At 44.0% G+C, this 23,451-nt stretch overlaps 1 protein-coding gene and 1 pseudogene across 4 annotated transcripts in view; both read right to left on the bottom strand.

Moving 5' to 3' along the window:
- DENND2B (DENN domain containing 2B) overlaps positions 1-23,451 on the bottom strand; it is a 172,827-nt gene that overhangs the window by 76,637 nt on the left and 72,739 nt on the right. The window contains exon 1 of one of the 4 annotated variants that reach the window (XM_070425346.1): positions 11,138-11,202. The exons of the other annotated variants lie outside the window; for them this stretch is intronic. The gene's annotated coding sequence lies outside the window, so the exon portion shown is untranslated. Of the gene's footprint in view, positions 1-11,137; positions 11,203-23,451 lie in introns of those variants that run through there. 4 annotated transcript variants of the gene reach the window in all.
- Positions 18,018-23,451, bottom strand: part of LOC139018373 (small ribosomal subunit protein uS8-like) — a 53,464-nt pseudogene continuing 48,030 nt past the window's right edge.

The following is a 23,451-nucleotide window of genomic DNA, read 5'->3' as shown; positions in this document are numbered from 1 at the left end:
GGGATAAAGCAGAACAATCTGACCATGTAGTCCACCAGGACTGAAAATCATAGGAAGCATAAGAGAAGGAGGGAACTCAGGTAGTCAAGTCCCTGACTAAAAGTTCCTGGCTGGAATTATTGTCTTCGTGGTTCAGGCTGAACAGAAAAATAAGAGGGTAGTCCCCAGGGTAGCAAAGAGGCTGTACAAACCAGGGAAAGGCCAGAGAACCAGCTGTCTGGAGCAGGCAGTGAAGGAACAGGCAGTATAAATGTTCAGGAGATTGGGGAGGAAGGGAATTTCAACGTTTAGGATCCTGAAAATGAAAAAGCTCCAAGTGATGAGACCAAAGGTATGGCCATGCTCTGAGTACCCTGAAGGGAATGAAGATGAAGTCTTCGAGTTGAAAAGATTGAGAGACTGAGGCCAGGACAATGAAGGGTTCTCAGTGTGAATTCTCAAGTCCTAACTATGCTAGAAAGAGGACACATGAAGAAGGTTGTCAACAATTAGCAAGGAAGTCAAGAGGGAGTGAGCACCAAGAATGAGGAGGGGAGATACATGTGAAGGAAGAGACTGGCTTCAAATGGAAAGGCTGCCAGCAGGACTAGAAGCAAGGTCAGGGAGCACAGAGTGAGAGTCAGGGTGGGAGATGGCATTGCTTCATTAGAGTGGGTCACAGGGAAGTGAGATCTTCCTGGAAAAGCCAGTTGTCAGCTATGATAAAGAGGTAGGAATCCTCACAGAAAAAGTAGAAGACAGGGGCAATACCACTTTTGTCTATCAGAGCTGGCAAAGTGATAAAACTGTGACGAGAGAAAAGCAAGATGTGGTGAATGGGGCATTCTCATCCACTGTTGGAGGTACTACAAACCAGCACAACCATTATTTTTAAAAATACATTTTTATTGATTTCAGAAAGGAAGGGAGAGGGAGAGAGAGATAGAAACATCAATGATGAGAGAGAATCATGGATCGGCTGCTTCCTGCATGCCCCACACTGGGGATCAAGCCCACAACCCAGGCATGTGCCCTGACCCGACCCAGAATTGAACTGTGACCTCCTGGTTCACAGGTCGACACTCAACCACTGAGCCACTCCAGCCGGGCAAAACCAACACAACTTTTAAAAGACAAGCCACAGACAAGAAGAAAATAATTGCAAAGCACATAACTGACAAGTGATTTAAAATCAAAATACATTAAGAACTTTGAAAATCAATAGGAAAGAGACCAAAAAAAAAAAAAAGAAAGAAAGAAAGGAAGAGCTGAAAAACACATAATACATATGAAGAGACAATTAAAAAAAAAGGAATATCAAATATTCAATCACATATGAAATAATGCTCAAGGTCTCTGGTAAATCAGGAAAATGCAAATTAAAGCAATGAGATATTATTTCATATTCATCAGATTGGAAAATACTGAGAAGGGTGGGATCTCTAAGTGTTAGCAAAAATTGGGGGAAATTAAAACCCATATACACTGCTGGTGAATACATATAAGCATCATAGAGAGCAACCTGGTGTGACCTAGTAAAGATGAGAACGTGCACCCCACTACAGGCAGCTGGTATACATAAACTCTCACACATTCCTCCTTCAAGGATGCTCATCACAGCACTATTTTTAATACATAAAAAGGAGAAATATTTGAACCATCTCTCACTATTATACAATGGTGCATCACAAACCAATTTAATTGAATGATTTTACACATGCACACTTTTCAATAACACTGAGTGAATCAAATCAAGCTGCAAAAGGCTGCACACAGGAATGGTGTCATGTGTATGAAATTTTAAAATATATAATACTATACATTAGTTATGGAAACACATATCTATAAAAGGATAAGCTATACGTGGTAATGAGGCATATCAACGTGCAGGGAGAAAAGGATTGGAGAAAGCTTTAGTCATACTTGTCATATTAAAAACATTTTTTACCAGCTTTCAGGCAAATATGGTAAAATGTTAAAATTTATTAAATTTGGGTGAACAAGTACATAGGTTCAATTTCTGGTTGGGGCACATGTATGGGTTGCTGGCACAATCCCCAGTAGGTGTGTGCAGAAGGCAGACAATCGATGTTTCTCTCATCAATGTTACTCTCTCTCTCTCCTCTCCCTTCCTCTCTCTCTATAAAGTCAATAAAAACATATTCAGGGGGAAAAAGCTATGGCTTCACAGTGGCCTTGGTCTTGACTACACAACCGGAAATTCCATTTCTCTAGTTAATTAGATAAAAAGCTAAAGAAGCTCAAGTAACAGAGAAAAGAGGGCTGACAAAGCAAGGTGATCATCACAAGGCAGTCTTGTACATAGGCAATGTGGAACATCTAAAACCTGAAACCAACCAAGAAAGTATTGGCTATGTGGCATCTACGAACCGGTATAGAAGTTCTCTTGGCAGGTGCATCTCCCTTCTGGGTATGGTAGCCCCCATTACACAAGCCCCAGGGGGCTAACAGTTGTTAAGAAAACACAGGAAGGTGCCCCATCTGAGATTCCACGGTGCCCCATCTGAGATATCCACTGAAATTAAGCCACTCTTTGTACTTTGGGACTGTGGACCTCATCTAAGGAGCTAGCTACCTGCATTTCCACAAACAGTTAGCTTCATCCCAGGTCCCAGAGCTTGAATTTGCCCCATGTCCATAAAAAAAGCACCAACAGTTTTTCTTTGCATTGAACATAGATTGTGATCATGGCAGTTTTTCCTGTCTTCTAAGATCACTGCTGCAAAGAGGAAAAGGTAGGTACAAGAGGATAAAAGCACACACATGCAAAATCTTTGGTGGCTCCAATTCCCCTCATTCTACTGCCTCTGACCAATGAAGAGGACAGAGAGCAAGGGACACATCTGCATTTTGAAGGCAGTCACCTCCCTGCCTTGTTGTTGTTTTTACCTTCTAGAAAAGTCGTCCAATTCCAACTAGAATCTCTCCCTGGGTCACTATAATCCCATGATTTGCTTGTGATGTGAGCGTCATTCAGCAATTTCCCAGGGCTGGTATTATCTAGAAGTGATGATGGTCATTTCCAGATCAGACACAGTCACACAGATAAAGCAAAGGGCAATCCCTGCCTGGCATTTATGACCAAAGAGATGGAGGAGAAGAGAGGGGAAGAATGCAATAGGCTTGTTCACCAGATCTCTCAGCACTGAGTCAGCCTCCTATTTGTAAGTGAAGGAAAAGTCCAATCCCTGATACTTCAAAGGGAATTTTACATTTGATCAGTCTCGTCCTTCCCAGGGATATTATAAAGATTAAATAAAATCCGTAATGTTTTAATACAGGCAAGAACACAGTTACAAAGCTCTAATTCTCTAGTAGAAAGTCAATCCTCCCATTGATTTTCCAAAGTTTGTGGATCTGTTTCAGTTGGAAATACAGAATACAGAGTACAGAACATGGAACTCAGGATTTCTGGATTGATTACTGCCCAACTCTTTCAAAATCCCAACTAAAAAAGTGACAATGCAAGGAGACCATCTAAGGAGTGTGATGAATACCCATGCCCCTGGGTATTTTAAGCTCCACTGTTCTGTCAGGTTGCTGAAAAGCTATATAGATATGTACACCATTAACTCAGTGGTTTTCACTGAGCTGCAACTCCATGTAATACATTTGTATTTTATTAGCAGTCCCCACAAGAGAGCTACAGGAAATCTAAATCACATAAGCATTTGCTGTAAAAAATAATACAGAAATGTCATTGTGGTTGTAAAAATAAAAAAAGAATAAAATATAACTCTTGATGAAAAAAATGGTATAACTATCTACTATATCATTCAACATCTCCAATGAAGATATTCACATAAGAAATCTCATTAAAATATAAAGCTAAAAAACAAACTTTGTCTGCCTTGAGAAAAGGGTATGTTTCCTCTTACCTAAAGTTTAGGTATCAGAAGGTCAGTTTCCATGACTACCAAGGAACTCCAAGTCCAAGGCCATTCATAGAAGCCATCTTAATTAACTAGATTAGGACATGTGCAAGGTCTTCTTTGCTTTGTTGTTGATGATCTGTTTCTCTTATTAACATGATTACGGACTTCCTTTGCCAAGCATTGTTCCCAGGTGTTAATTATGTTAATTCATTTAATACTCTAAAACTAGCCTATGAGGTAAATGCTATCAATTCTTATTTTACCAAATAAGAAAACTAAAACCAAAGGTCATACAGCTAGTAAAAGGAAAAGCCAGAATTCAAACTAGGTCTGACTTTGAAGTTCCTGCTCCTTCCACTGAGTACATCTTTATTATGTCTTCTGAAGCCAGTCATCTCAGTTCCTCTTTTCAAAGATTGGAATACAAAACCGATGAGATAATGAATGTAAAAATATTTAATGTGTTGTAAGTTATTATTCATATATAAATAACTATCATTATCCTGACTAAAGCAGAGGTGACATTTCTGCTTACACACACACACACACACACACACACACACATGCACACCAGCAAAGTCAGCAGGAAATGAACTCCAAATACAGCCCAACAGAAACACTTTTCTCTCAACATTAAAACTCATGAGCGTTAACTGATTTAGCTCAGTAGATAGAGCATTGGCCCAGGTTCGATTTCAATCAATGGCACTTACCTTGGTTGGAGGTTCCCTGACCTTGGTTGGTGCATGTGCAGGAGGCAACCAACGATGTTCTCTTCCACATCGATGTTTCTCTCTCTCCCTCCTCCTCCCCTCCATTCTCTCTAAAAATCAATGAAAAAATATCCTCGGGTGAGGATTAACAAAAATAATAATAATAATAAGTAAAACTCAAAAAACCATGTAAGCCTGTGGGTCAGTCACTCCCTTCAACGTAGGTGTTTGGCAAGATAGTGAGAAAACATCCCACTCCCAGACTGCTGGGCACAGACTCTGTTTGCCTTGGAATCATGAAGATGGTGGTATTAAGCCAGGTTGCCCTCCTTATCTCCCAGCTCCACTTTAACCTCTTTTTCTTCAACGATGATCATCCTAAAAGTATTATTTCAAGAGATATCTTAGGAAGAGGAATTTTCATCTCAAGTGTTCATTTCTGGCTCATCCACAAGTCCATGACTTTAGCTCAAAGTTCTTCAAAACTATGAAACCTACAATATGCTTATTTCCTATAGGCATGATGACAATGACCCAGGAGAGAGAGAGAGATACACAGGATGGGGCAAAATAGATTTATAGCTATTTGTATAGAAAATCTATAATAATAAAAGCGTAATATGCTAATTAGACCAGACGACCTTCGGAAGGAAGCTGGGGCTGCCAGGGAAGCCTGGGTCCCTACTGCGTACAGGCAGCTGGAGTGAAGCCCAGGATCCTGGGTGCCAGAGGGAAGCCGGTGCTGGCAGCCGGGGAAAGGAAGGCCTACTCTTGCACGAATTTCGTGCACCGGGCCTCTAGTAATACAATAATTAATAAATACTAATAAAGTACTCACAAGGTGCATGTGCCATCTCCTGCCCTAACATACACCAGGCTCTCCATCCTAGCAACTTCAGTACCTATGTGTATGGATCCACTCAAAACTCAATTGATTCCCTGATTTCAATGTTACTTTAATTACCTACCTATGGACAAACATTGGACCTTGCCATTGCCTAAGACTACACATCTCAATTTTGTCCTACAAAACCCTATGTCCTGACAACAATTTCCCTTCCTGCCTATCTCTTGACTTTTTTACTACCCAATAGCTGCTCTTTGACCTTGGCCAAGTCTCTCTTCCCTAGTTTACATCAGCCACCACATTTCTGTCCTTCCAGGTGAGAATCCATGACCCATCACTCCCTCAAATCCTTATCCCCTTTCTCCTTCCACTGTACCTGCTTGTAAAGCTCTCACTCTGGATCAATTCAAGCATCAGTATACACTGTTCCCAGGGAAAGCAACTAAAAATTGCTGGTCAGAAATCAACATGTCTAAAATATGTCTGGAAGATCTTTTGTAGATACATTCCGAAGTATTTATGAATGAAATGGTATGATGCCTTTTTTGCTTCCAAAAATGCAGTGGGGAAAACGGGGGGGAGGGGTAGTGGACAAGGATAAGGATAAAACAAGCTAGTTCATGTGTTGATAATAGTTGAGGCTGGATGATGTATATATGGGTGTTCATCTTCTATTCTATTTTTGTGTATGCTTGACATCTTCCATAATAAAAAAAAGTTTAAAAAATAAAAACCACTTAAGTGAAAGATTAATGGGGAAGAGTGCCAAAGGTCACCCACAGATTATCTGCTAGTTATAAAATGAAAACTATAATTTTACAACGGAGAAATTTGGCTGACCCTACCTTAAGTAGTAACCAAATTTAGCATCAAAAATAGTGGGAAAACCAGACATTATGTGCCTCTGATCTCTGCATCACTTATAAAGGGTTTTTGTCTCCTCAAAAATGTTTAAATCTAAATCTAATCAAGCCTCTATATCTAGTTTACAGTTTACAGAAAATGCCACATTTTGGGAAGCACCTCTGTTGGTGAGAGAGAAAGAGCCTAAACAATACTCCAAAGAAACAATAAGGTAAGTCCACAACACAGCAAATAAACTTAGGTTACAATTAAAAGGAATGCCTAAAACTGAACTCATCATCTCCCTTGTCACCCCTAATAAAACTCTCTCTTCCCTATGCTTTTTCCACAAAGTCGTCCGAGTTTCTACAGCTCCTCCCTGACTTTTCATTCTCCTTATTTGCAGGACATAACCAAGTCCTGCAAATTCTACCTCCTTAATGTCTCAGAGTCACCTCCATTCCCCTGCCACTCTTAACTCAGACTGTATTATTGATTGCTTGGTTTACTACAATAATCTCCTAAAAACCATCTCCTTGTTCCTACTTTTACATTCTTCAAACCTGCTCTCTACACTTCAGCCAAAGTGATCTTGCAAATGTAACCACATCACTCCAGTGCTCAAATTCTTTTAGCAGCTCCTTTGCCCACAGCGGTGCTTCCCAAAATGTGGTGAGGAACTGCAAGGCAGGCACTCCACCTCCCATTGCACAGCACTGAATGGCATGCAATCACCAGGTGATCCAGTCATTCACTTTGTAATTCTTTCAAACCTTCTCCCTAGATTAAGAAGAAAGTCTCCACTTGCTGCTGTCTTTGACACTTGATAATCTCTTAAGAGAGAAGACTTTCATAGGCAGTAGTATCTAGCTAAAATTTTAATGCATTTTTTGTCTTCATTGTATGTACTTTAAAAGTTATCTTCTGTGTATAGCAAATAGTATTGATTTTTCACTTTAAGAAAGTAAGATAATGTTTCAATGAATTAAGTTTGGGAAGAAATTCAGGTTTCTCTGTATGAGTGTGGTGATTTCAAAACAAGTTTGCAAACTGTTTGCTAGTCCTGTCCTTGAACCAGACAGCCTGTGACTACCTCAAGGAACAGAAAGGAGGCTATGTGAGGGCACCTGACTTCCAAGACAAGGTTAGATTAGGGCCATGCAACCTCTGCAGTCTCTCTCGTGGTGCTGGCTTTCAGGTCCTGAGCCACCTGGTAAGAAATCTAGCTGCCCCTGGGGCTGCCATGCTGGAGGGACCACAGAGAGTAACAATGGAGGTTGGGGTAAGGGGGTGAAGCAAAAGGGATAGAGCTGAGGAGGCCCAGCTGCTTGACTTTTCCCAGCGCGGGCTCCGCACACAGGGTGAGCGAGTCTTCTGCTGATTCCAGCCCTAGGCACCCTCTGACTACAACCGCATGAGAAGACCCCAAGCGAGATCCCCAAAACCATGAGAGGTAATAATAAAATTACGGCTCTTTAAACAGCCACTATGTCTAGGGGTGGTGTGGTATGCAGAACACTGGCAGCTAGGGCCCTGAGACCAGTCTCGTGGTATCATCTTGACACTGCTCACGCTGCACTATGTAAGCAAATGACCGATGGGCAGCTATGTGCCGTCACTCTGCACATACTGCTTCACTCCCGTCTTTGCACATGCCAATCCCTTGACCTGGCATGCCCCTCCTTGCCTTGCCCACTTAAAAAAATAAATCTATTCCTCTTTCAAAATCTGAATTGGTACCATGTCCTCCGTGAAACCTTGCCCTCACCTTCCTCGCTCTCTTGCCACCAGTAACTGGACTAGCGCTTTCCTCCCAGTGCCATGTGTATGGCAGCATAAATCACACTACAGTGTACTCGCCTTTTATATGTCTTGTCCACTAAACTATTAAATGCTTTAAGGGTAGTGATTGTATGTCTGTATGCAGCTGGTCACAAGGGGCCTAATGAATGTTTGCTGATCTGAAGTATAGTTTCCCCTTCTGCTTCCTTATTTAGCCTATTTCTACTAAAAACATTTCGGTCTAAACTCCTGACTGACAGGGACAGCAATGATGTCGGTCAGTGCTACCCTCTTCGTCCCTAACTTTGGGTTCAAGGATTTTACTTAACCTGACCCTTGAATAAGGCTTTCTTTTCCAGTTCACAACCCATAGGAGCAGTAACCCTAAGCTGACCCAGCAGTAAATGCTGACTTTTTATTTATTATGTTATTATTTTTTATTGATTTCAGAGAGAAAGGGAGAGGGAGAGAGAGATAGAAAGGTCAATGATGAAAAAAAGAAAAAAAAAAGAAAAAGAAACATCAATGATGAGAGAGAATCATCAATCGGCTGCCTCCTGCACACCCCTTACTGGGGATTAAGCCCGAAATCCAGGCATGTGCCTGGACTGGGAATCGAGTCCGCAGGCCAATGCTCTATCCACTGAGCCAAACCGACCAGGGCGAAGCTGACTTTTTAAATACAATTAGGTGGAACCTACTAGTTCAATATCTGGGATATAAATGAGTCCCAACAAATATTATTTCTCTTCCTTCTCTCACTTCAAAAAATCTTCCTTAATTTATCTTCTAAACAGATTAAGAAATTTCTCCCCACTTCTTCCTGCTGCTCCCCTCTCACAAAATCACAACTTCCTGGTTCTTAACATCCCTTAGGACCTTGGCCCTTGACTCTCCTCAGCACCAAACCATGCATCTTCAACATGCAATTGCCCTCGTGTTCCCACTGCACCAAACCACGTGTAACCTGAGAGAGAATTTAAAAGTATGACATAAAATCCAACTCAACAGCCATAGGGCTGGGGAGCCATTAAGTTCAATACAATATATTTGCCTCCATAAACATTTAAAACATGTGAAGGGTAAATAATTAGCATAAACAAAGTCAAAAATTACAGAGAAAAAACTGGGGAGAAAAATATCAGCAACATATAAGGCAAAGAGTTCTAATGTAAGATGTATGTAAAAGTTCTTAGAAATCTACAGGAAAAAATACCGACCAAACGGAAAAATGAACAAAATATTTGAACAGAAAATTCACATAAAAATAAACGCAACTTCCAGTGAACATAAAGGATATTCAATTTCACTAATAAAGAAATCCTAAATAAAGTAACAATAATAAATCCCTTTTCACCTATCAGATTGGCAAAGATGAATAACACCCACGTTGCCAAGGGCGTGTTAGAAACAGGCACCTTTATATACTGTGGATGAGAATTAATTGATGCAGCTCCTTTGAAAGGCAGTTTGGCAATATTTATTAACATTTTAAATGAGCATAATACCCTCTGATTAGCAAACCTTCCCTTCTAGGAATTTTGCCTAAGGTAACACAAGTATTGGAACACTTGGGGAAAAAAAGATGGCTGTGTACTGCCGCTTACTGCAGCACTGATTATAAAAAAATTTGGAAACAACTCATATGTCCATCAATAGGGCTTGATTAAAGTGTGATACATCCACCTGAGGAAACACAATGCTGCCGTTGAAAGTAATATACTGACATGGAGAAACAGCCTAGGTAAATTATCAAGTGAAAAATTTTACAGTAAAACATAATCATTTTTACTCATTTTTATGTGGTAAAAAAGATATAAAATTTGGCATTTTAAGCATTTTTAAGTTCACAATTCAGTGGCATTCACAATGTTGTGCAACCATCACCACTATTTCCAAAACTTTTTCATCACCCCAAAACAGAAACTCTATAACCATTAAGCAATAAGTTCCCATTCTCCTCTCTCCCTAAGCTCCTAGTGACCTCTAATCTACTTTGTGTCTTTATAAATTTGCCCATTGTAGCTATTTCATATAAGCAGAATCACACAATATTTATCCTTTTGTGTCTGGCTTATTTCACTTAAGACAATGCTTTCAAAGTTCATCCACATTATAGCAGGTATCAGATCTTCATCCCTTTTTAAGGCTGAATAATACTGTATATACCACATTTTGTTTACTCATTCATCTGTGGGTGAACACAGGTTGTTTCCACCTTGGCTACTGAGAATAATGCTGCTATGAACACTGCCATACAAGTAAGTATCTGAGTCTCTGTTTTCAATTATTTTGGGTTTATACCTAGACAAGTGGAACTGCTGGGCCATAGAGTAAGTTTTAACTTTCTGAAGAGCCAAAAGAATTTGGTTCCATAACAATTGCAACATGTACATCTCCATCAGCAATGTATGAGGGTTCTATTGCTCCACATCCTCACCAACACTTTTTATTTTCCACTTTATTTTTTTCCTAAAAATAAATTCACCCAAGATAGTTTCCTGTACGCTTGCTAATCAGCAATTATAACACATTACAGTTCTCATGTGTGCAAACAGCAAGGCCCTGAGTCAGCAAAAGTGAAAAGACCTGAGCCCTGGTCCTAGCTGTGCCACCTTAGGCACTCAGTTCTCTCATCTCTAAACTCTGAGGCATCTGGGACTGGGTCAGAGTTCCCAAACAATATGAATGGGTTCCAGCTGTGCAGATATAGTGACTTCTTCAAGCCCGGGCAGCACTGGGGCTCAGTGCCACCAGCAGCCTCCTTTCACCCCAATGCGCCTTACAAAAGTGATCCTTTTCTGTGTGTGCAGGGATACAAAAAAGACTGGGCAGTGCCAGGTCAGGTAACCCTTACTACCCCTTTCCACACGAAAACAGAACTCTATGCTTGTGCTGAACTAATGAGGGAAGCTTAAGAAGAGAAGAGAGAGCCTTAGGGGAAATCTAAGAGTCGCTGACCACAAGGAAAAATGAAGATGGCCTCCCCAAGGGGAGAAGCAAGCACAGACCAGGACTCAGGAAATGAGAATGCCGAGGAAGAGAGGACAGTGGGTATTTACTAAGTCGTGTGTCACCTGAAGCCACAGGTCCTGAAGTCAACAGCAAGCGGCAGTGCCTGGGGCCATGCTGCTCTGGGAGGAGTGTCCCAAAATTCCCTGCTGGGGCAGCAGACAGTAGAAAACCTGACCTCTGTGGGAAGAGGCACTGAGGCCTGGCGAAGTGAAAGCCAAGCGAGAGCCTCTCTTCCAGGTGTTCTCAGCCTAACGGCTGCCAACAGTGGACTTTGCCCTTGAATTGTACTCTGGAGCTAAAGAGATAATCTCCCAGGCATGTCTTTGTGTAAACCTGGCTAATCAACAGCACACACTATGCCGAGCCTGCCTGCAGTCCCCGAATCAGTCTGCCAACCAAAATGCTGTGCTGAAGGGCAGGGGGTGCGGGGGGGGGGGGGGGGGCGGGTGAGGGAGCCTATCCTGGCATCAATGTCACCTATCCTAACAGAATCAAATGCCCAGGTGGGTATATTCCAAAAAAAAATCCATCAAACAGCTGTTTAGAGACAAGCACAGAGCTGGAAGCCTCATCCGGAAGTGATATGGATATCGTGAGAAGAGTCATTGTGACTGGGGCAGCAGCTCTGTTGATAATACAGGGTAAGCCACCCAAGGGATTCTACCGTATAGACATGAAATTCTAGGTTAATGAAAGAAGGCGTACCAGTTAGCATCTGGCCCTCACACCCTCATTTGAATCTCAGCTGCTGACCTTCTTAAGGAGCGGTTCCCCATAGCACTTAGAAAGCTTGTAAAAAAGCAAACTCTTGGGCCCCACTTCAGAACTACTGAAACAAGCTCTCCAGGTGAGTCTGCAACCACTGCTCTGCAGCTCCTGAGGGCTCTGCAACCTGGAGTTCAGAACCCCCAGACGTCCCTTAATTTTGAGGGACTGGAATATCACCTCTTAGTTACAATCAATAAGATAAACAAAACAAGTTTCTCCCACCCAATCCTATCATCCACATGGGGGCATAGGTTTCTTCCCTACCAACCAAATCCAGTTTGCTTTCAGAAGAAGGATTCCCCAGTTCCCAGTGGCTTCGAGTCCTTCAAGATCTGACCTTGACAAATCTTTTGAGCCTCATCCCCTAAGTCATCTGTGAGTCCAAGCTCATGGTGGATGACCATGTATTGTCTGCTAAGTAAGTGAGTGCTGAAGACAAAAACACTAAGGAATCTTTCCTAACCACATATATTTTCCTTTTGAAGCAAAGTAGTTCCTAAAACAGACAGGGACAGAAAAGACAGGAACGGAGAATCCCATTACTTACAAAGGAAATTTGTGTGTGTGTCAGGAATCTGTGCTAAATCTGAACTTCAATCTCACTCTGCTCGCCCATCACAAACTACTGTCTAAGCCGGCTGCCTGGGCTGAACGGAGATCTCACAAACACCGAGGAATGAGCACATTAAACATCCTACACATTTTCATTTTGGAATCCCAATCCTTCATTTATAGAATCCAAACAGGATCAGTCCCATGGAAAAGAAGTATCTACCAACAGAAATTAGTCACTATTCAATTTCCAGCCACTGAGAAGTGGTGGCCTAAACATTTCCAACAAATGTGGAGACTCTAAAAGAGGCCTTTGAACTAAGAAATCATACCAGTTTATTTACAAGTGCTGGTTTACTGACAAATTTTTTTTAATTCTCCAAAAACACACCCAGCCATCGTGGCTCAGTGGTTAATCGTCAACCTATGAACCAGGGGATCACAGTTTGATTCCCAGTCAGGGCACATGCCTGGATTGCGGGCTTAAAACTCAGTGTGGGCCAGGCAGGAGGCAGCCAATCAATGATTCTCTCTCATCATTGATGTTTCTGTCTCTCTCTCTCCCTCTCCCTTACTCTTTGAAATCAATAAAAATATTTCCAAAAAAAAAATAGAATTCTCCAAAAACAAAATCCATCTTTTTACCTAAAACAGGAAGAATCATAATCTAAGACATCTATCTACTTGTAAAGTGTTAATGAGAAAGATCATCACTCTTCCTACCCAGGCAAAGCGAGGGGATTCAGGTTATCTGTTTTCAAGTCTTGACACACACACCGGCCCTCCGCTGTGTTTGGGATGGACTGGCATTCTCAATGTTGAACCAGGTACTCCTTTCAGAGAGAGCTGAGAAAAATCTCAAAAACTCCACAAATACCCAAAGCAATCCCAGCTTCCAATGGATAGAAAGGAGAACATAGAAGTAAACAACACATGACAATTCAGGAAATAATGTTCCTTAAATGTTTTAGGTAACTAAGAGAAGGTACAGTTGGCATACAGATCAGAGTGGAGATATATAAAGGGCACACATCCTTGGGAATCACACTGACTTAGGCTTGGACTTTCAGCATATTGGCCACTCCGAGTTCCTCATCTGTAGACATCAGAACATCAACAAATTCACTCACAGGCAGTTGTGATAATTTACTAAAATGATGCAAGTGAAAATGCCTGGTATGACACAATGCCTAGACTAGAGTAAGCACTCTACTAATGACACACCACTAACTTAAAACCCACAGAAAGTTTTAATACACATATTTGCTTGATCCCAAGAAATATGCAGAATTGAGTAGTTATTCAACATCCTTTAGCTAATTAGCTGTGTGCCTATACCAGTGGTTCTCAACCTTCTGGCCCTTTAAATACAGTTCCTCATGTTGTGACCCAACCATAAAATTATTTTCGTTGCTACTTCATAACTGTAATGTTGCTACCATTATGAATCGTAATGTAAATATCTGATATGCAGGATAGTCTTAGGCGACTCCTGTGAAAGGGTCATTCGACCGCCAAAAGGGTCTCGACCCACAGGTTGAGAACCTCTGGCCTATACCCTCTCCAGATCCTATTTACCCATATTTTTTTTCTTTTCAGATGATCAAATTCAATATTCCTCTTAGCCAACCATCTCTCTCAAATACAATATATACCCCTCATGGTGGTTCTTCAAACTCCTTACTGTGGCCAAAAGGCTCTGCCTGAACTAGCCTCCACCATCATTTTATACCCTACATTCAAGGCTCCCTGTATTCTAACAACGATGACTTTATGTTCTTAGAACAGGCCAAGCTCTCTCTGACCTCGGGGGCTTTGCCTCTGCTGTTCCCTCTTCCAGGAGTGTACTTCCCCCAAAGCTGCAAATACAAGGCTTCTTCTTGTTCTTGAACTTGCAGCTCCAATGTCATATTCTCAGAGAGGCTTCCTCTAAATTTTTCTGTTGAAAATAGCTTTCACGTTCCTGTTATTCTCTTACGTGACCATTATTTCCTCCATAGCTCACACCGCGATCTTCATCTCATTTATTGATTTCTTTACTGTTTCCTGACTGCTCCCCCACTATACTTGAAGCTCCATGATACAAGGACGCTGCTGTCTTCCTTATCTCTACATCCTCAGCATTTATAACAGCACCTAGAACAAAATGGATACTCGAAAACTATGTATCGAATGAATAAATAAATTCAGTTTCGAAACAAGAGAGGCAGAGTTGGACAGCCCCCACCCGCCTTCATTTTGCAACTAACTGGCAGGCAGTAGAAAATGGGTTCTCAGGGAAAGGCTGTAAATTAAAAAGAGAAAAGGCTGAAGAGAAAGGAACCCCCGGGGAATGCAGAAAAAATTATCTCAACTCTCCCACTGACGAGATGTTAACTGCTAGCGGGGGCTGGGAGTATGCCACAGGTGTGCAGTCTCCATGGCTTTCTTTTGCCTTCTCCACCAATTTTTCTCATTGTGACGAAATATACATAATTCCATGGTTTTCCCCCTTAGTGTCTACGCTTCCCAGGCTCAACTTCTTCCAGCGAAGCTATGTACACAACTGACCTTGGGTGTTGTTCAGGTAACAAGAAATCTGGATAGCACTGATTTTGAAGCCCACCTCTGGGTTTTGAGATTCAAAACAAAACAAAACAAAAAACAACACAACTTTTTATTTCCATTTAATGCAATTTAAATAAAACAAGCATTTCCAGTTGTTCCTCGTTGCTGTCTTTTAAACCTGGTCCCTGCCACTTCCCTTCGGGCACTTTACTCAGAGTCAACAAAACCCGCGCCCTTCTTGCCACCAGCATCCTATCCTCACTCTGGCTCTCCCAGACGGCAGCTCAGCTATGCCCACAAACTCAGAGAGGCCAGTGCTGCCCGGTCCGTTTCAAAAACCAGCAACTTCTCTGGCAGTCTTGCCATTTGTGTCTGAATCCAAAAGGGTGAGTGAGTCAGGGGTTAGAAGGAGGCAAAGAAAACAAGGAACTTCCGTGCGCTCTTCCCTTTCTAGATTCCAAAATCTCAATTCCCTGACCACAGCAGCTGAGTCAGTCAAGTCACGGACTGCAAACCACGGCCCCTGCCATTGGCAAGTTCATCTCAGCTGCCCCTCCTGCATTCAAGGGCCATACTTCTTTACAGTTGCCCGGGGCAGTCGGGTTCTTTAATTATCTTTCCTATTGGCACCCATTTTGCCATGTGACAAATACATACACACATGGGTTTGACCTTCTTATCTCCAGATCTTTACAAGCAAGTACAAAGCCCCATGTGTGGTTTGTACACCCTCTGGTCGTCTCCTCTTTTAATCACTCACTCCCTCAGAACACACGGTAAATCAAAAATTGGTAACAAACTAAATAGGGTGGGAGATCCTGGCACAACACTGTTCCAGGAATACGTGCCTCCAATGAGGAATGTAGGGCATAATGTAAGTCACACCACAGCTGCGCTTCTGAGTGTACAGGGAGCTACTATGGAGTCTGAACTGCCTGTGGGAGCCTCCAGAAGTAAAACAGAAGAAATAGAATGTCTGACTCTAATCTTCAGTGTTCAGTCTTTTCAAGCAAAAGGAACCTTAAATTACAGACAGCCTCATTCAAAGAGAAAATGTGTGAAGCACCTACTCCCAGGAACTCCCCATTCTGCCCTAGGCCTGCCTGGGTTCAGCAGGCCCATAAATTGGCACTGTTGATATGACCTTCCCAGGCTGTATTTCAACAAGAGATAACAACAAAGCTGCGAGCTTTGGTAGCACTCAAAGGAGATTTGAGGGACTTAAAACATGCTGCTAAGTTTGGCAGCGAAAGTTTCTGCTTCTTGCAGTTGGAGAAGGAAATCTCTTTATAATTACACTTGCAGATAAGATGCACCAAGCTCTGTGTGCTGCTCATTCTCGTTAGGAACAGATTAGGACCTCCTCAACTCAATCCCCCGCTCTTCTGAGCGGTCCGAGCGGTCGCTGCTGGGGCCCGGAGTCAGCATGTCTCTTGGGAAGACCAAGTGCCAGGAGCTTTATGACACCACTTACTGTCTTAGCCACAACCACCTGCCCGCTCTTCACACCTCGCCGTCTGTCCGAGCTTACACTCTCCTTTAGCCTGGCTCCTATTGTGCTCTTTCGCACAGGGTTCTGCCCCGTCCCTACTCCAGGGCCAGGCAACATATATTACTCATCAGAGAGCGGCCTTTCAACGGACATGCTCCTTAGGCTCACCCCGACTCCCCTCTGGTTTATATATTTCTTCACCACAGCAAAGCCCCAGAGCTATGATCTAGGTACTGACTGGGGGCACTTATGACTGCTCTGCTGGTACTAGATATCTGCCCAAGACATAGAGTAGGGGCGGGGAACCTTTTTTCTGCCAAGGGCCATTTGCCTATTTATAACATCAGTCGAGGGCCATACAAAATTATCAACTTAAAAATTAGCCTGCTGTATTTGGTCAAACATTTAATTAACTCACCCCTAATGCCTTGGCAAGGCCAGACCAAATGATTTCTCCAGCCTTATACGGCCCACGGGCTAGATGTCCCCCACCCCTGACATAGAGGACGGGGATATCACCTCACATTTCTCAGCAGAACAAGCCTGACAGACTAGCCACTCAGAAACAAACTCTGCTTGGCTTACAACTACAACAATTTCTTACGTTCCATTCAGCACTAGATACAGGACACTATTCTAGGCACCTGATACTTGGGCCTCAACCCCATGCAATTATACAGAAGAGGCACCGGGGCAGGGGCAGGCTAAGTAACTTCTCTAAGTGGCAGAGCCAGAATTTGACCCCAACAGTCCAGAGCCCAGGCTCTAAACATTACGCTTTCATTGGATGACTCTTCCCCCATCACATGGGTTTGTCTTTGCACACAACTGACTCACTCAAAACTCTAAAGGAGAGAGCGAGTCAGTCACAGAACACGGCAATTTTTCTCCACGGAGAGGAGGAAACAGGGATGGCCATATTTATCCACAGAGCTGGTCTAAGTCCACACAGCAGAACAGATAAGGATTCTACACACGTCAACCCAAATTTTCCCAGCAGCACCAAGTGAGACCCACCTCCTTCTTACAGACCTGGTGGGCTTCCTAGCTTACTATGGGTTGGAGCCTCTTTGCAAGCTGTTGGAGCCCAGCCCTGTGCATCTGAAAACAGGTTCCTGGCTCTCCAGGTCATGAGTATGAAGTAGAAATGCTTCCTTGAATTCAGCTGCTGGGGTTTTAAAAAAAGTTACTCAAATAGTTTTAAAACATAAACTGTATATGTTGTCCAATTTGGGGAGATAAAATGTGTAGAATATTATACTTAATTTCATAGAACTTCAGGGAATCTACCTGAAAAATAAGTCAGAATGTTGATGGAAACACTCAGTCCAAACCTCCCACTTTCTAGAAGTGGAAACTGAAGCCTAGAGAAGCCATGTTACGTCCCCAGGGTCACCCAGCAAGTCATAGGTAGAGCCGAGACTAAAGCTTGGGTCTGCGGACTACCTGGCCAAGCCTCCTTCTCCTGCTGAAGGCAGGCAAAGAAATGCATGGTGGGAGAGATCTCTAACAACAGCAGCTGGCATGCACTGAGAGCACATTCGTGCCAGGAACCCTAGTTATACTATAAGTGCTTTATATAAATCAACTCATTTAACCCTTACAACAAACTCTTTTCTCCTAGAGGCATTTTATTTGCACATTTGCATTATATCACTAGAAAAAGAATCCCAAGATTTTCCCTCCTGTGTGTTTTCTTCTTGCTTCTTCATGGTCCATGATGCCCGCTGAGGTTATCAGTACAATGAAATCAAAGTGACAGGGCAGAAGCAAGTTGTTCTGCTGTTTTTTCTAGATCTTTCAGTTGCACATCAAATTTGGGACTGATTATGCCACACTAGTTTAACCTGTGCCTGTGAGGTTCACAACAATTTTCCCAGCTCTGTGGTCATCAATAACTTCAAATTCTCCAGTGTAACCATGCCTCGTCACCACAGTTAGAAACCGGCTGATGACTTTGGAGCACGGCCTAGTAAGAACCTGGCGTTTGCCACTCTTTTCGGCATTGTTGATACTCTTTGGAGCATCAGCCAGGACATTCATGTGTACGACTATGGTGGCATAGGAAGATGGCGAAAAGACTACAACAAACTTTTGAGATGAGTAACAATACTCCCAATTTGCAGGTGAAGACACTAAGGTTTACAGAGATTAATTTGCCAGAGGTCCACAGATAGGAAGAAGAAGAGCCACATTACGCATCTCCAGAGCTGGCTGCAAAGCCTGTGCTCTGAGCTGGGTGGTGGAGGAGACATCCATGGAATTCATGGAAGTGGAGAGAGGAGCACTGGCGTGGCCTGAGTGCAGAGCACTAGGAGCAGCTGGAGAAGGGCCTCCAGTGCTGGGTTAAGGAGGACCGCAGGAGCCCCACGGGGGCTGGCCTACAGGAAAGGGGCAGGCAAGAGGCAGTTCTAGTCTCCCCTGACCATTAAGGGTAAGCGTCCTACAGGATGATAAAGCTGAGCCTGTGAAGCTGGTTTGAGAAGGACCACCTCAGAGACTCTCCTGGGGTCGTGACAGAAAGATGAAGAAAATGCTAAGTGGAAACTCCTACTAAAAGAAGAATCTGATTTGACTTGCCCAACACAGTAACCCCAACCTGATTAAGAGGTGCCAGCCTTACCTCCTTGGAAATGCTGCTCTAAGTTGGTAATGATAATGGAAAGCATTGAATATCTACTGTGTGCCAGGCTCTGGGCTGAGAGCATTACAGGTGTCATTTCATGTCGTCCTCACCACAACTCCAACAAGCTAAGTACTATCACTATATCCATTTTACAGATGCCTCGCAGAAAACTGAGACTCAGAGACATTAAATAACTTGCCCAAGGTTGCAAGGTCACACTGTAGGTAAGCAGTACTGTCAGTTTCTAAATGTAGGCTTAAAAGACTCCTGAGCTCCAGCTCTTAATCACTGCACCATACCAAAGGTAAAAGACTTATATTAAGTGCAAATGGTTCCATCAGAGCTGCTCTAAGGCAGCACCGTACACTCACTGATTATCCAGCTGAACAAACACATCACAGGTTGATTCGTTTGAAAGTAATTTATGACAACTCAGTTGTCAGAACTCCATAAGAGAGCCTGTGTTCCAGGACACAAGTGAGCGCATCGAAATTCAGTTCCTTCCATGAAGTGAAGTAGTTCTAAAACCCAGGCGACTTCATAGTTTTCTTTCCAATTTTCCCATTTCCCTTTTCCTATCATCCCCTCCCTCACACCCCATCTTCTGACACTCTCAGAAAAGCTTTGACACAGGCCGAGAACCCTCACCCTCTTCATATTTCCAGTCCTGTAGTTGGCTCTCTTCCATCATTCAGACCATGCTTTAAATGCTTTAAATCAGCATCTGAGAGTCGGACCCTCCTCCTTTTTCCCAGACTAAAGCATGAGAGAGTCATTAACCCTGACACGAAAACCCTATACTTCAGCAGATCTATGGTTCTCCTCTCTTAATCAGGCCTGCTCTGGGGAGGAAATAACCACAACATATATGGGCATCAGTACCACACTTGATACTTTTTTAGATCCTGCCCAGCTCTTGGCTCAGATCCTCTGTGTTCAGTGACTAAATGGGTGAAACTAAATGGGTGAACAGACCAAGACAGCATATGGGCACCAGAGATGCTGCCAAGCCCAAGAGCAAATGAACAGGAGTTCAATCCCAATGCCAGCCACCCCCACCCACCCCTGTCTTCCCAGGGTTTGTTCGAACCTACACAGCACCGTCTCCTTGAGTTCCGTGGGGACAGGCCAGCCTTCTGCTCAATTGTGAAGGCCTCTTGGGTCCATGCAGGTAACCCTTTTCTATCTATCACCCCTGCCTTCCCTGAGAACTGTCTTCTCTCCAATCCTCCTCCCCAGGGCCTCTCCCTTTTTCCTACTGTTTCAGATCATGATTCCCATAACCCTCCATTCATCTCATTTTTCCCAAACAGTGCTGCTTCCTCTTAGCGAACCTCCAGCTCACATACAAACCCCTTCAGGGGCAAGTCTCTCAGAACAAGAGTCTAGATTTTTGAAAAGTGGGGTGGTTTCATAACAAGCCCTGAGGAACAGGTCAGCTCTGGTTGAGAAGGCCTCATACCCTAATTGCATATAATTCACCCTTTATAAGAAAAGTACAATCAACATTCAGGCAGTTTTTACATGAGGAGAATATTGTGATAATTTCAACAGCCCTACAACAACAGGGTATTGGAGCCAAAAAAAATAAGAGAAGGGATCTTTGGAAAAAATCCTTCAATAATGTAGTCTAGACTCATTTAACATCTTCCTCTCCCCTACACCTACACACACACACACACACACACACACACACACACACCAGTTTATGAGGGCCTATGGCTAGAAACAGAGACCCCAAGTTTTTTCAATCAGACAATATTATGTGGCATGTTCCCCTAAGACAGACGTACCCAGCTTTTCCCCCCACCTACCTACCGAGACACTTGTACGCAGTGTCTCCTCCCAGCATAAAATCGATGCACAGTCTCCCTCCCCACCCCCAGAAGAAGGCACTCACTAATTCGAGTTTTCCCACAGGCTTTGGAGAGAAATCCCTGCGGACTATGCCAGATGGTCTTTTTTTTTTTTTTTTCTTTCATGCCCTCCTGGCCCCTTCTCCACTTTCCATGGTTCCTCTAACTCAAAGAACTCAATTATCTGGGAACCGATTTCCCCTCCCCCTCCCACCAGCCTGCCCTACACATCCTCTCCTCCCAGCCAGTGCAGAGCACAGAAGGGAGGCCGCTCCAGAGCTCTGCAGGGATGCTGCCTGGCCTCCTGCGGGCTCGGATACATGTTCCCTTTGCTTGGCTGCCTCAGAAAACTCTCTTGGGCCCCACCTTGGACATTAGGAGTCTCTCAGGGAACAGCTAAGAGAAGCTACAGGAAGACATGCTCTTCAGTCCCTCAGTCCCACCAGCCGGCAGGGAGGTGCTCTGGAGGGCTCCCACCTCCCTCAGGTGCCAGGCAGAACTCCTCAAAACATTTCTTAGAATCAGAGGGGGTGGAGAATGGAGCACAGCCTCTCTTAGTTCCAGGCCAGCCAAGTGGCTAGGATATTTGCAGTCTGGGGTGCCCCTCCAAACTGTGCACCCAAGCCCTTCATTCCAGGGACAGGAGCAGAGCCAGCAGAATTAAGAATGCTCTTGGCCTGTCCTCCAAGGTATTTCAAAGTTCCAACTTCCTTGGGTAACTGACCATTCTCATTTTAGAGAGGAGGGAGCCCAGGGGGAGAGTGTGCAGGAAGGGGAGTTGAGGAAGGGGAAGAGAGTGAGAACAGCAATGCTCCTTAAGGAAGATGGAGGGATCCAACTTGTGACCCAGCTCTGGGAAGCTGGACTGACAAGGAGTGGGCACAGCTGCAGCCCCAGTCTAAGCTGCAGGCCTCAGAAGCTGCGGTGACGGGATTCACCTGGAAACAGGGCTCTATTGTTAAAAAAAAATAAAAAATCTGCCTACTCTGGGTCTTTTTGGGGGCTTCTTCCCAGACACCACTCCAGGGCATGACTGGCAGGGTTCTTGGTCTGACAACAAAAGCTGAGGCCCCCTTGGGTGCCCGGCCCCTCCCTGTGTTCCCACCTAGTATACCATGATCCCTACAGATTCCTGAGGACAGACCTGGGGTGCCCTGGCTGGCATCTCCCCTCCCCTTCGATTCTGTTCCTTGGCACAGCCCCACGGCATATCAAGTATCTCTGCCCTTGGAATTCCCACTTCCTTCTTTCTTTCTTTCTTGTTTCCCTCTAAGCTGTAGCCACACAAGTTCCTGAAAGAGCTGCCCAGCCCCCAAGGGGCCTTCCAGAGCTGGAACTCTTCCTGCCAGTTAGAGGCCTGCCTTTCAAAGGAGAGAGGAGAGCAGAGAAGAGAGGTCTCCCTGCCCTTGCAACACAGTCTCCCCAGCAGAACCCAGCAGACGAGGGAAGCAGCCCTGGCAAGCAGCAGCCTCTCCTCCAGCTGCTGACATCGATGGCAGCATACCTGCCAGGTAGCCGTGGGACACTGGGAAAGCCAGGAGTCTCTTGGAATCCCTCTCCTCGGTACTAAAACAAGTCAAGTGACCTAAGGAAAGGGTTATCTCTGAAGGTCATTCATGAGGCTCAAAGTCTACAGTGAACACCACTCTTTCTCAACTTCCCAACCCAAGAGAGCACTGTAACATCTTAAAGAAGTCTTCTAAGATTCTTCTCATCTTTATTTATAAATGCACAAGAGAAGGGGGCGCTTGATAAGTGGGGAGACCAGAGCAGAGAGGCAGTGACTTTCCAGAGGGAGTTGGGCCGTCCTTCAAATTTCAACTCATCTTACACTGCATCGGACTTGACTTGTTTAAAATTACGTTCATGGAAATTATCTCATTTGCTCCCCCCAACAATCCTGAGAAACAGTTTTATCATTATTTCCATCCCACAGCTAATAAATCTGAAGTCAGCGAGGTCAGGAATTTGCCCGTGTCCACCTTGAGAACCTGGCCATGGACTCAAGTCTCCTCACCCCAGATCCATTAATTGTCTGCAACATCCAAAGAAAGGTCATCTGCTAGCCTCTTCCTTCCCACGTGTGGGGCGACAGAACTGAGGGGCCCCAGGCGTAAACCACACGAGTGGAGGAGAACTGAGATCCTAGGTCTGCCCTGCCCACTGAAGGGCCCCCTGTTTCATCCCAACCAGCCGCATCATCCCCCTCCCCCAGTACCACACATTTCAACCAAGCAGGGGGTCCCTGAAGTGTAGTGAAAAGAGGCCTCATTTTAGAAGTGGCCCATCTGAGGTCCAGGGCCACTGACTTCGCCCTTGTGGGCCCTCAGGCCACAACATTCATGCGCACACGTCCACACTCAGGGAGCCCGCAGTGGGGATGGCCAGTGCTTGCATTGGCAAGCTGACCCGGAATGAATCAGAAGGCCCCCTCATTGTTTGCCAGAATACAAAAGACATTCTGTTCAGAAAGTTCAAGAAAAAACGAAGAGCCAGGACAGCAGCTGTTCCTTCATCCCACAGAGAAACCCAAGT

The sequence above is a fragment of the Myotis yumanensis genome, unplaced genomic scaffold (genome assembly GCF_028538775.1).
Source record: "Myotis yumanensis isolate MYYU_CA2020_CCGP unplaced genomic scaffold, mMyoYum1.0.hap1 SCAF_10, whole genome shotgun sequence".
Classification (NCBI taxonomy): domain Eukaryota; kingdom Metazoa; phylum Chordata; class Mammalia; order Chiroptera; family Vespertilionidae; genus Myotis; species Myotis yumanensis.
The sequence above is the reverse complement of the archived record's forward strand: the minus strand, read 5'-3'. Positions and strand labels throughout refer to the sequence as shown.